Source organism: Crotalus tigris, unplaced genomic scaffold, assembly GCF_016545835.1.
Source record: "Crotalus tigris isolate CLP2741 ecotype Arizona unplaced genomic scaffold, ASM1654583v1 scf7180000019097.2288821080:1192077, whole genome shotgun sequence".
Taxonomy (NCBI): Eukaryota; Metazoa; Chordata; class Lepidosauria; order Squamata; family Viperidae; genus Crotalus; species Crotalus tigris.
In genome coordinates, this window is record NW_024097373.1 from 541,898 (window position 1) to 555,570 (window position 13,673).

At 36.7% G+C, this 13,673-nt stretch overlaps 1 protein-coding gene across 1 annotated transcript in view; it reads right to left on the minus strand.

Moving 5' to 3' along the window:
• The window catches only part of LPGAT1 (lysophosphatidylglycerol acyltransferase 1), a 73,924-nt gene that overhangs the window by 55,679 nt on the left and 4,572 nt on the right, over positions 1 to 13,673 (minus strand). Inside the window, exon 2 of the mRNA XM_039359643.1 lies at positions 2,133 to 2,224. The gene's annotated coding sequence lies outside the window, so the exon portion shown is untranslated. The remainder of the gene's footprint in view (positions 1 to 2,132; positions 2,225 to 13,673) is intronic.

A 13,673-nucleotide genomic window follows, 5' to 3' on the forward strand; every position in this document is an offset into this window, starting at 1 on the left:
TAAGATTTGGTGGAACATTCAAAGAATTTTTAATAGAAGGATAAAATTTACACCACAATTGTTTTTGTTAGGCATTATTGTTGATTGTGATGATAAAGAAATTATTTTAATGTTGAATTTAATTACAGCGGCAAGGCTGCTGATAGGGCAATATTGGAAGAAGGAGTTTTTGCCTACTTTAGAGGAATGGTTTCTTAAAGTTTCTTATTTATCTGAAATGGCAAAAATTTCGGCTTATTTGAAAGATCAATCGCAAGAGAAATATTTTTTGGTGTGGAAAAGATGGGTGAATTTTATACAGCACAAATATGAGATTAAAAAGTATTATTTAGCTTTTGAATAATTTATGTTTAAGGTAACGATTAGAACTATTGTTTTGTTTTGTTTTTATATATTGGAGTTAAAGTATTTAAAATTTTGGTTTTTTTGAATGTATTTATAATTGTTTGATGTTTATTTAAGTTGTAAGGTTTTTTCTAGTTTTTATTAACCCTGTATTCAGCTCTGGGAAGGAGGGGGGAGGGTGATGGGGGGAGGGGGGGATGGGAGAGGGGGATTAATTTATTGTAAAACTGTAAAAATTTTCAATTAAAAAAAAAAAGATATTGAAGAGTATTGGGCCTAAGACAGAGCCTTGTGGTACCCCACTGCTTACTTCTCTCCATGTGGATGTAATACCATGGAGGACTACTCGCTGAGTACGGTTTGTCAGCCAGCTACAAATCCATCTGGTGGTGATGTTGTCTATTCCCCCTTTTTCTAGGTTACCAAGAAGTAGGTTGTGGTCTACTTTGTCAAATGCTTTACTGAAATCTAACTATACTATGTCAATGGCATTTCACTGGCCTACTAATTTAGTCACCTTATCAAAGAATGAAATAAGATTGGTTTGGCATGATCTGTTTTTAACAAACCTGTGCTGGCTACCAGTTATAACTTTGTTTGCTTCTAGTTGTTTGCAGATCTGTTTTTTTATTATCTTTCCAAGATCTTCCCAGGTTAGACTGATTGGTCTGTAGTTTCCTGGGTCTGTTTTTTCCCGTTTCTTGAAAATGGGAATCACATCAGCCCTTTTCCAATCCTCAGGTACTTCCCCTGTGCTCCAGGATTTTTGAAAGGTATGGTGCAATGGTTCTGAGATAACATCTGCCAACTCCTTCAGAACTCATATGTTATTTATTCTGATACTATATAGGGCAGAAAGAAGGCCCTTGCAGAATAGGAGAAAGAGCTGCTATCAACAATCAGATAAAAAGGGGGAAGGAATTAGGAATGTAAATGTTTCAGATATAATCTTCCCTCATTCTCACAAAAATAAAGGGATGGGAGCACATTTAGACTTGGAAGATTATGTTATTGCAGCATTGCAATAAAAAGTAGTATTGACCTATATGACATTGGGTTCTTAGTCTGATCTACTTTCAAAGGGCTGACAGTACCAAGAAATAGTATACCATTCTGGTTAATATTAAATATGCTGTGTAATACTGGTTTACTCAGAGCTGTTTCTACCTGCTGCAAAATCAATTGATCTTGATTTCAGTCTCTGTACTCTAGTAGAAGGAGGTCATTGTCTTAAGCTTTTCACAAACATACAAATTGCATTTCAGAAAAGTCCAGCATGAACTCAGCTCTTACAAGGTAGCAATAATATTTCAAGAGTTTTTATTAATGATTTTCTGCAAATCTTGGCTTTTCCAACTCTCCTGCTCTGTCACTGGGACAGTAATTGACTTTATAAATCTCCCATGTGGAACGTTGGATTAGCACTCTTCCCAGTGGTATTGAGACTTGGCTTGAGTTCAGAAGCTTGAGAGATGGGATATCAACAATTGCTATTCTTGCTGGCAAAGAACCATTGCCTTGGGTGATTCTTTTGAGGAATGAAACAATAATAGCAATACAGTAGCCAGATTACATTCCAGGTAAGATTACAGTGCATCAGATACATAATATACACCAAACAAATGAAGAACATCTCAAGAGACACTTATCATCTCCATGTGGTGACTAGTTTCCTACCTTGCAAATTCAGATTAATTTAGGAATAAATGATTTGGAATGCCTTTGACTTCAGTATCATTCAATCCTATCCACCATACTTAAAGATAGGAAATAGTGAAATTGCCTACTTTCAAGTGAAACAGGTTACTCTTGTCTCTCCTTGATCTTTTTTTCCACCTCTTTCCTTTTCTTATAGTGGGATGATTCCAAATCCAGTTTCCTACAGAAAAAAGGGAGACAGATAGATAGAAGTCACAATTGCTAAATGCCAAACTGGATATGATATAATAATTAGTTTCTACATATGTTTAATCTTGGCTTGTTCTTGTAAATAAAAGCCTGGGGGAAGAAGCAAGTGCAAACAATTCTTCTTTATTTCATTAAAAAAGAGAAATTAGATTGCAAAAATCTCAATAGTCATACACTATCTAGGTACACTCCCTATAGCAAAATTAAATTTAAATTAAGTTTAGAGGATTACTTAAGTTTCAGTGCTGGAATAATACTAATAAAACAGGGTATTTCATTAATCCAGTAATCTTTACCATTAAGCATTTCCAGTAATCTTTACTACTGACTAGGAATTTCTAAACCCTGACCTTACCGTGCATCCAATTTCATTTTGAGCAACTAAACTCAGTACTTCAATGATAACAGAAAGTACATGCTACTATAGCCTCTGAATTGTGACCCTGTGATACTCTCATCAGTTGCAAAATTCTTTATCTGCATTCTTTTTCCTGACCTGTTTTTTAAAAAAAAACACATTTAAAGCAGTTGTTTCCATTTCAAAGTCCACAACAAACAAGATAATAGGAACTCGATTTGCTAGCTAGTCTCTCTGCATATATTTCAGATATGCAGAGGTATTTTTGCTCCACCCAAAAGTAAATCTGTAACACAAATAAAAATATGGAAGGCCACCCTCTATTGCAACATGCAGAGTGATCCCAACTATCTAAGGCCAATTATGGAAGGCCAGAATGCTACAGCTGTTTTTGCTGCAGTCCTAAAAATAAAGCCAAAAATCTGGACCTACACCAGTATTTCTAAAAGTATTAGTAATTTGAAGATGTGTGGACTGAAATTCTCAGAATTCTGACTGGGAAATTCCTCAGATTTTATCCTCTTCTGTTAGTATGAAATAGACTGTTAAGCCAAATGGAATGACAAATAATTGTAATGACACTAAAGACTGTCTATCAGTAAAAGAACTTTATAGCAGAAAAATGTGAAGTATTTGAATCAAAAGTCCACATATTTTAAAATTGCCCAGGTTAAGAAACACTAACCTAGACAGTTATGTCATGTCTTACTTCTAACCAATAGCTTGGACTGATTTTGATCTAAATTCTTGTCTAGGTCAATATATCTGAATATGATTATCCAGTTATATATACATAATACTCGTTTCTCTAGTACCTTTAAGCTTTTTAATAGTATTTCAAGAAACTTTTTTTCCTCTTTCCACAGCCATGTTCTGCTTAAAAAAAACCCCACCCCCAGTCAGCACGCATTAAGGCTGCATATTCTCAAGTATGACTTGGAAGTAATGCTGCTGATCTCACATACGAACAGCACTCCTATTCTTTTGTTTCTTTTTATTCCTAGTTTGGAAACACAGAAAATAGATTTCTGTAGCACTCAACCTACATTCATGGAAACTTCCAGTGAGGACATGGCAAACTAGACATACCTGAAGGAGCAGAGACAGAATTATGGTAGAGTTGGGCAGCCAGAGGGCAGATCCTGCCTGCTGCTAAAGGCTCTACAGAAAGATTGTGAGATTGCCCACATGTTCCTTGGACAGTTGTCCCCCATGAGTAGACTGCAGGAACTAAGGCAGTGGTTCTCAACCTGTGGGTCGGGACCCCATTTGGGGTCAAATGACCATTTCACAGGGGTCGCCAAACAACGCAGTCCGCCATTTTTTCCCCTTTTCCTTAGCTGTGCTACTCCCTTTTATTCTATTGGCTTTTGAAAGCCAATAGAATAGACTCTCTTGAATAGAGTCTAATTCTATTGGCTTTCAAAAGCCAATAGGAATTGTCCAGGCTGTCTCTGCCCTGCTGAGCCCGCCAAAAGTCCCATTCTGCAAACGGTGCTGCAAGTTGTCTGCAGCAAAGGCGAGCTGTCTGGAAGCTTCCACCCCTCCCTGCTGAGCAACTACTAAAAATGTAAGTAAAAGAGGGCCAGGGGTGGGAGGTGGGAGGCCGATGGGCGCTGGGAGGGTTGCTGGCGCGTGTGGGGCCTGGCGGGTGCCTTACCTCCCTTGGGCTGGGCCAGCTGGTGGCCCAGCCGGTGGTCGGCCTGCGCCGTCTCTGCCACTTGCCAGCTACGCCTCGGCCGGCGCAGGGGGTGGCACCACGCATGTGCGATGCTCCCGGGCAGGGAAAGTCCTCGACTTACAACCAGTTGGGTAGTCCTCAACTTACGACCGGTTGGATAATCCTTGGGGTTGAGGTTGGGGGTCGCGGCATTAAAAAGGTTGAGAACCACTGAACTAAGTTTTTTGCAGTCAGCTGGTGAATTGAACACCTGGAAGTTAACTGATTTTACCTAAGTTGACAATCATAATGTAGCCTATATGAACACAAAGTTCAGCCAAGCCTCATTTCTTAATCACTTTTGGAATTTTTAACACTTCTCAAATATTAAGAACATTCAGAAGAGCAAGTTTTATGGCAATTAAATTCAACTTGTGAATACAGATTGGAACAAAATACTTTAACATTAGATATATTGAAGGCTATTTGTGAACAATGAACTCAGAATTCAATTTTAAAAACATAGTCTATGTGTAAATGATGTTTTGGAAGAGGAACAGGTTGTACCAAGCAAGACTGAATTGATTTGAATGTGGAATTAAAAATGACACACTACAAGAATCTAGAAAAAAAAATAATATACTAGACCTACAAATGAAACCTGATGTCCTAATAATTAAAAGGGACATACAAATAACAAGAGAGAAAAATAACTTGGATAACTTTCCTTTATTGGATTTATAAAATAGATCTATTTACGTTTTTAAGGATTTAGTGAAAAGGGAACAAATTAAAAAAAGGAAAAGAAATCAAATTGTAGGACATGATTTGAAGAAATTAAAGACCAAGATTGTTAAAAGTAAAGGAATATAAATGTGGTTTACTTGAACAAGATTAAAGCAAATATTATTTCTGGTAACCTTTAATGGATTTTTCCTGATCATATCAGCCCTCCTAGGTAAACCAGACAGGAAACACCACAAGATGAACTAATTCTACTTTTGTAAAGTGATATTAAGAGTATTTTTCAAGTCTGAAGGCACAAACTTCCCATCTTCACTTTTAACTGCTTGATCCATTTAGGATGAGTACTTCCAAAGTTTCATTCTCTGACCACTAAGTGATTACAGGCTTCTGCCTCTCTTGTCTGGGGCAGCATCTCTTCCCCTTTTTCCTCAAGAAAGATAATTCATCCAGTCCATTATAGATCAGGACTGAATGAGGAGGCTTTAAGGATCGGTTTATAAATAAGAAATGTTTGTTGTATTTTAAGAGAAGATGATAAGTTGTTAAAATTGTCTATACTTATTGCGACATATGAGAAAACTATTTCTTTGTATATTTGCTTTTTCTTTGCTAAATTTTGTTCTTTTTTTTAATCTTACCCTTTGTATCCTTTTTTTCTGCACTGCATTTTCTTTTTACCTTTTTTGTAGTTTTTATTAGTTTTTATCTGTATAACTGTAATGCTTAATACAATTACTGAATATTCTTCAGTTGTCTGGACTTTAAATCCTAGAATTCTCCATCATGATTATTGCTGACAATCCTAGGATTTTAAGTTACATTTGGTGGATTCTCAGAAGCCTGCTTAAAACTATATGGAATTGTGCAGACGTGTGTCTCAACAACCAATACGAAGGAGGAAGATCTCAAGAAACGGAGAAAATCTTGCAAGTAATTAGAATGCTAAATGGAGTTTTTCATTTCCAAACCACACAGCTGACTTTTCAGAAAGATCAAAGCATGTGAGAATTAGGAACTTGAGTTTATATCAGAAAATGTGACAAAAAAGAGATGTACAGTAGTAGGTTAAAAATAGCCATAATTCGACAAAATAGTAACCTGTTATCTGTCTGAGGATGCACCCTCTGAATTTAATTATTTGTACAAAGATAGCTCTTAGCTGGGAAAGTTGAAAATGTTTGAGTCCAATAGTGCTTTTCAATCTGACAGTAGGTTTTCAATGCTCTGATTATTTGCAACCATACCATAATACAGTAAAAAGAGGAGATCTAGGGTTTTTTTCCCCCCCTAGCATGGGACTCATAATCAAAAAGCTGTCTAATTTCAAGCTCAGTCATGGGAGAGAAATATTATTGGTCAATTGTGGAGCAATCTGAATAGAAGAAATGTGACCATTGTTTTTCTCCTACAGCATTTCCACTTAACCAGGAGGTGTGTAGAAAGCTATTGAGATAACTTCAGAAAAACTAGGCATAGACAGTGACCGTTACATGAAAAAAAAAATCATTTTTTAAGTCTGGGCTTCAACAAAACATAAGAAGCTCTGATTGATTCCTTCCTAATTCCCTATAGTATAAAGAGGGACAGAGGGAGGGAACAGTTCAGTTATTCTTTCAAGATTCTGATAACCAACATCAATAATGTATAGTTCCAGTCAAATTTGTGAAATCTGTTTCCTGAGCTGGCCTACACTGAAGGGCTGACAATGTGGTAGGAGGTAACCCAGGGGCTAATGGTTTCTGTGGGAGTTCCCCTTCTTCACTGTGGCTCATTTTTATGGCCTTGCTGAAGCTAGCAAAAACCTTCCTCTTCTTGAGGGCTGGAGGATTATTTGCAGATCCTTGGGTGCCTACATTAAGACTATCATTATTATAATTAAATATTATTTATTCTTGTTTTGTTGTGCTTTTTATTATCTATAAACCATCTAGTCCTCACACTGGTGCAGGGATAAATCACACGAAAAAATCTGGTATTGTTCAGGTGTTTTGGGCCTCCATCATCACTGCAAGGCTATCAGAGTGTTATGGGAGGTACAGTATAGCTTAACACTTTAAGGAAGCAGTCCTATTCAGACGGCTGATTAAGAAGAAGAAAAGATAGAAAGGTCATATTTTGATAATGTATGACTGCTTCAGTACTATCCGTGGCATGGAAACACCTCTGAATGATAGGTGCTGAGCTTATCTTACTTCAGTGGTTGTCACCTTCATAAACATTTGGGTAGCAAGGAATAGGAAGGGAAGGGAAAATTGAGTTAGGTAAGTCTTTGGTATGATCTATCAAGGCTTTTCTTAAAATAGGTTTTGCATTAATGGACATCATTTTTTATCTTGCTATTATTGATTTTGGTTGCAAAGCCACTTATGTTAATTTTTATTTCATTAGGTACAGTATTATTGGCTTCAATATCAAAGCCCTTTGGCCATAGCAAAGTTTAAGCACTCTAATGTCAAACAATCTTTCATCACTGTCTTTTTGAAAACCTCAAACTCTTTCTAGAAGGAAAGAAGAGATCTGTATCAACTTCCCATGTGAGATGAGTTTATATCCATGGGCCAACTTTGAACTATCTCTCAGCCAGCTTTCACCAGCCTCAAGTCATCCAAATGTGCTCTCACCAGCCTCAAGTCATCCAGATGTGTTGAATTCTCTTAGTTCCCAGCCAATACAGTCACAGGTTATAGAAGCTACAGAACAACTTGAAGACAGTATTGTACTGTCAATATGAGATGCAACATTTTTGCCTTTGACTATCTTCCTTCCTTCCTTCTGGTCAGTGTCAAAGTGTAAACTGCAAGACCTTTGCACAGCAATTTTTCTTTTTCATATGCTAAGTTCAGCAAAAGGTCATATATTGATGGTAATTAGTAAAAAATAACATACCCTTCCCCAAACCATATAAGATATCTCACAAATGTACAGTAAATTCTAAACCTGAAAATTATTGAGGACACCATCCACCAGCACCTTCGTATGGATCTTAAATACCATGAGAAAAAGTATCGGTCCCTGTGGAATTCTAGACTGGAGTAACCTTGAATAGCCTTTCTTCCATAATTGCAACCTGAAATTGCCCATTCAGGTAAAAAGAGAACCACTACAAAACAGTCCCTTCAACTGGTTACTATTGTAAAGCCATTTAATACCTCTATGCAAACTGATTAGGTTTTTTTTCTCCTAATTTATCTTCACTGGCTACTATTACTGATTCCTAAGATAATATATATGCTTAAAAGAGGAAAGTGTTCACCTTGCCATTGATAAAATCTGTAGAGCAAGTACTCTTATCTATTCTTTGAATTGACTCCTGTGGGGGGCTACAGTAACTATGTTCAAACATTGCAGAAAACTATAATGTAGCTTGGTTTTGGCTTAGTGTAAATATGTGAATGCAACCATTATGGTTTATGGAGTGTATTATATGATCATGTAGGTCATTCAGCAAACAATGATGTAGCTAATCATGCAGGGTATAATGTGAAGCCTCTCCCCAAAGCAGAATGTTTTCAGAAGATGTCATTAAATTGTAATGTTTAATGAAGAAAAAAAGAGAAATTATTAAATACATGGGAAACAATTGTATTTGCTACATTTCAGTAAATCATTTTTTTAATCTTGGCCTTAGTTTTTTGGCGTCTAATACTTGGAATGAAAAAAGTTGTCTATCTGAGACTTCAGAGTTTTAGATTATTTCAAGTTCAGCTGCTACCACAGCCAGCAAAGGGATTTCCTTGTGCATTTTCTTCAAAAAACCCACTTGCAGCAAATAAGAGAATGACTGTAAACGATCACCAGAGATTTCCATTATCTTCATTCCATGCCACAAAACTGTTTCTACTTCAAAACATATTTTTGCTTGATTTGATTGAATAGAAACTACTGTCTGCCAAACGTTTTGCTTCCAAAAACAAAGTCACGGATCAGATGTGTGGAAGACCAGCACACGCCAAAGCAGTCTCTGTTTAGGTTCAGATAGTGCTGCTATTATCTGATCCATGTACACAGTTCCTTGTTTGATTTCATACTGCGCTGATTGAGTAATTGTAGCATTGTTTGGCACCTCAGGTTTCTGAAAACTATACCAGGCTTGTCATTGATGTCCCTTCAAGGCTTTAATTATGCATAGGGGTACAAATGAGTCATAAGTTGAAGTCCTATTCTACCCTTTGACCATAAATTATGCATTTGTTTCTTTATATTATGAAATAAAATCAAGGGGACCAGTTTTGGAATCTACTGAATCATTTTTCTGTCATGTTAACACTACAGGAGTTGACAAATTATATACTTTAAAATTTCAAAGTTACTGTTTTTATTTATATACTACTCTTGCTCCCAAAATGAAGCCCTGTTTTGAATTCCATAAAGGAATCCATATAAAGGAAAATTTATTTTTTCCTTATAGGTAGACATTTTCCCCCCAAATCTTTTACATTTTCTTATCTGTGGTGCCTGATAGGTAAATCTGCTAATGTGAGATAGTTAACAAATATATATATGCAGGTCCTTTGCAAAGAAAAAACTATCACAGTTCAACCTGACATCAATACCTTGGAAGATTCTGGAAAAGACAATCAAGCAATGAATTTGTGAACCTAGAGGCAAGCAAAGTCATAACCAGAAGCCAACATGAGTTTATCAAAAACAGATTATGCCAGACAAATTTTACTGCATTCTTTCACAAAAATAACAAAATTAGTGGACTAGCGAAATGCTGTGGATATAATTTACTTGGACTTTAGTAAGGCATTTGATAAAGTAGACCACAACCTACTACTTGATAAGATAGAAAAATGTTGGTTAGATAGCATCACCACCAAATGGTGTAAGACCTGCTAAACTTAAACCTCTAAATAGAAACTATCCCTGCCTCCATTTGTTGAGAAAGATATAGTTTATTAGAGACCAAGTGTATTGCAGTAGTACAAAGCCAGAACTGAAAATCGTCTGTCAAAATCCCTAAGTTCTACTTTGCCCTCCCTTAACTAATTCTCATTGCCCACCCCAGTATAACCAATTGGATTCAGGCAAGATGATTTCCTAATGGTCAGCCCAAGTGTAATTTGGTATGCAGCCCCCTCCTTCTTTCAGCTGGGTGACCTTGAAACAGCCTCTTTAGGAGATATAACACTTTTTTTCCCCAAAAAGCATTTCCCACTTCATGCCTTCTTCCCCTCGCTACAGTTCATGGCAGTCAGCAAAGCACAAGCAAAGTGGCAGTTGACAGATGCATTCATAACTGGCTGGCCAACTGCACTCAATGTATAGTCCTTAATGGCACTGCATGGATGGAATCATGCTGTGAGGTACGTCAAGATCTTAGGCCCAGAAGGAAAAAAAACAAGGATTAAATTAAAATTATTACAGGATGCTAAGGAAAGGAGGGGGTCTCGGCCTCCCTGATCTGGAAAAATACTATCAATCTACAATTCTACTGTGGGTGCGGGATTGGATTCGACTGGAAAATCGGAGATTATTAAAACTGGAAGGTCATGACATGCAGACGGGATGGCATGCCATGTTATGGGATGAGAAGCATAAAGATCCCAGTACTTCTGTAGGCACTACATCAGACGGGCACTAATAGATGTACTGTATGGATCAAAATTCGATGACAGAACTACAGGCAAGTCCCCAATTGGATCTCAGCACTAGAAATGTACATGCACCCAAGGTTTATTCAGTTGGGGAAAGTAATAACCTATAAAAACATACTAGACGAGAGAGGAGAATTAAAATTGAGGAAGAATCTCCAAGATGCAGGGATAGAATTGGAATGGTGGGCATACCTCCAACTACAAGCAAGATAAAAAAGAGTGGGGTATAAAGAAAGAACTGACAGAACTAGATAAAATTTTATTAGGTCCCGAGGATAAAATGGTTAAAAAAATATATCATTTTCTTTTAGATCAGACAATGTATGAAGAACAGGTTAAGGAGACCATGTTAATTTGGAGTAGGAATTTTGGTTTCAGTATCGACCTACATATTTGGCAAGAACTGTGGGAAAGGAATAGGAAACTCACTTTAGCTACCTCATATAAGGAAAATCTTTACAAGATGTTTTATAGATGGCATTTCCCACCCGTAAGGCTAGCCAAAATGGGTTCAAACATCTCACTCCTATGCTGGAAATGTAAAACAGCAATAGGTTCATACTACCATATGTGGTGGGAATGCCCAAAGACTCGTGAGTATTGGAACAGAACACGAAACTGGTTGAGGGACTGGACTTAGAGTTAAAACCTGAACTCTTCTTGTTGGGAATAATGACAGAAAAATACGACAAGGGAACAATCTACCTGCTGCTATACATCCTGACTGCAGCTAGGCTTGCTTTAGTGCAAAAATGGAAGAGCAAGGAAATTCCCACAGGGGAAGATTAATACATAAAATATTAGCATGTGCAGAAATGGACAGGCTCACGATATTAAAAGGCAAATGTGGATCAGTTCATTATGAAACCTGGGATAAATTTTACCGCTGGAGGAATTTGAAAAGGACGGTCGGGATTAAAGATGAATGTTAAGATAGAAATATATGTTATTTTAGAATAATTATTGTATATAAAACTTAAATGTATATGTAAGAGATGAAGAATTGATTGTAAAAAGTGGAATAATCTGATAAGAATGTATATACTGGAATGTCACGTTAAATCCAATGTTTGTTTGTTTTTAACTGTATTATAAATAAAATTTGAATTAAAAAAAAAGATCTTAAGCCCAGTACTCTTCAATATTTTCACAAATGATTTAGAAAAGATGACACCAAGCTAGCAAGAATAGCAAAAACTTCAGAAGATAGGCTCAAGCTATAGAACATCTCCACAGACTTGAACACTGTGATTATTTAATAAAATGAAATTCAGTGGTGAGAAAAGTAAGGTTCTACATTTAGGCAAAAAAAACACCAAATGCCCAGGTACAGAATCAGTGGTACCAGGCTCAACAGTAGTAACTGTGAGAATTTCGGAGTCCTAGCGATAATCACTTAATATGAGCCAGCAGTATGCTGCTGCAGCTGTCCAAAAAGCAGACACAGTCCTTGGCTGCTTTAGCAGAGGAATAGAATCAAGATAACATGAAGTGTTACTACCAGTTTATAATGTCTTGGTAAGAACACACTTGGAATATTGCATTCAGTTTTGGTCATGACAATATAAAAAAGATGTTGAGACTCCAGAAAAAGTGCAGAGAGGAAGGGAAAAGATGATTAAGGGAGTGGAGGCTAAAACATAGAAAATAGTTGCAGGAACTGGGTACCTCTAGTTTAATGAAAAGAAGGATGAGGGGTGACATGATAGCAGTGTTCCAACATCTAAGGGGCTGCCACAAACAAGAAGGGATCAAGCTATTCTCCAAAGCACCTGAAGGCAGAAGAAAAAGCAATGGATGGAAACTAAGGGAACCAACCTAGAGCTAAGGAGAAATTTCCTGATAGTTACAACAATTAATCAGTTGTACGTCTTGCCTTCAGAAGTTGTGAGTGCTCCAACAGTGGAAGTTTTTAAGACGAGATTGGACAACCATTTGTCTAAAATAGTATAATGTCTCCTGCCTGAGCAAGGGGTTGGACTAGAAGACCTCCAAGGTCCCTTCCAACTTTATTGTTCTGTTCTGTTCTCTTGGCTCTCCATGGTATTGTCAGTAGTCTTTTCCAACACCAAAGTTCAAAATAGTCAATACAAAATAGTATTCCTGCTTCTTCAAAATCCAGTTTTCACTTCCATACAGAATCACAGGAAATACACTTGCCTGCATTATTCTCCTAGTTTTCTATTGGTGTATTGTATATCTTAACTGTTTGTTTCTTTACTATTCAAAGTTGATCCTAAAAGGCAGAAACTATTAGTTCAGAATTGTCATTGTCAATTCTAAAACTGGTTGTTCTATCTATTGTCATTAGTTTGGTATTCTTTAATTTTAGTCCCATTTTTCCCTGTACTCTTTGATTTTTATTTCTAGAATTTGCAGATCCTTTGCATTTTCAGCTATCATAGCATAGCACAAGTTTTTTATGCTTTTTTTCTCTAATTTTAAAAGATATTTATCTTCCTCCAATCCAGCTCCCCTTATTTTAGTAAAAACATAGTATATCATGAAATATACTAAGCCACAAATAACGAATTATATAGTATAACAATAGGTCTTATACAACATTTTATGTTATAGTATAAAGCATGTGTGTCAAACTTGCGACATCATGTGACGTGTTGTGACATATCGCGACTTTTTTCCCATTGCCAGCAATGGGGTGTGCACAGTTTGGTGTGATGCATCCGGCCTGGGGGCCGGAAGTTTGACACCCCTGGTATAAAGTGATTTGGTGAGAGGGGTTTTTAGAGTGATGGTGTGAACTATTGCCAAAAAAAAGTATGAGAGAGGAAAAGAGAAAGGATTTAGTTTGATTGTGCTCTGTTGTGTTGTGTGAACTCAGACACCATAATTTGCAATGCCTCATCTATGTTGTAGTGTATGGAGGGAATCCAGCATATTCTAGGATATTCAGTTAGTCAGTGTGAACAAACAAGGTAATTGTGTAATCATGGACTGTTGTTTGGCCTTGTGCCAGAATTGCTTCTTTTAGAGAACCTAATGTTTTAAAAACAGTACAAGATTATTCCAATATATATAAAATATATGTTATATG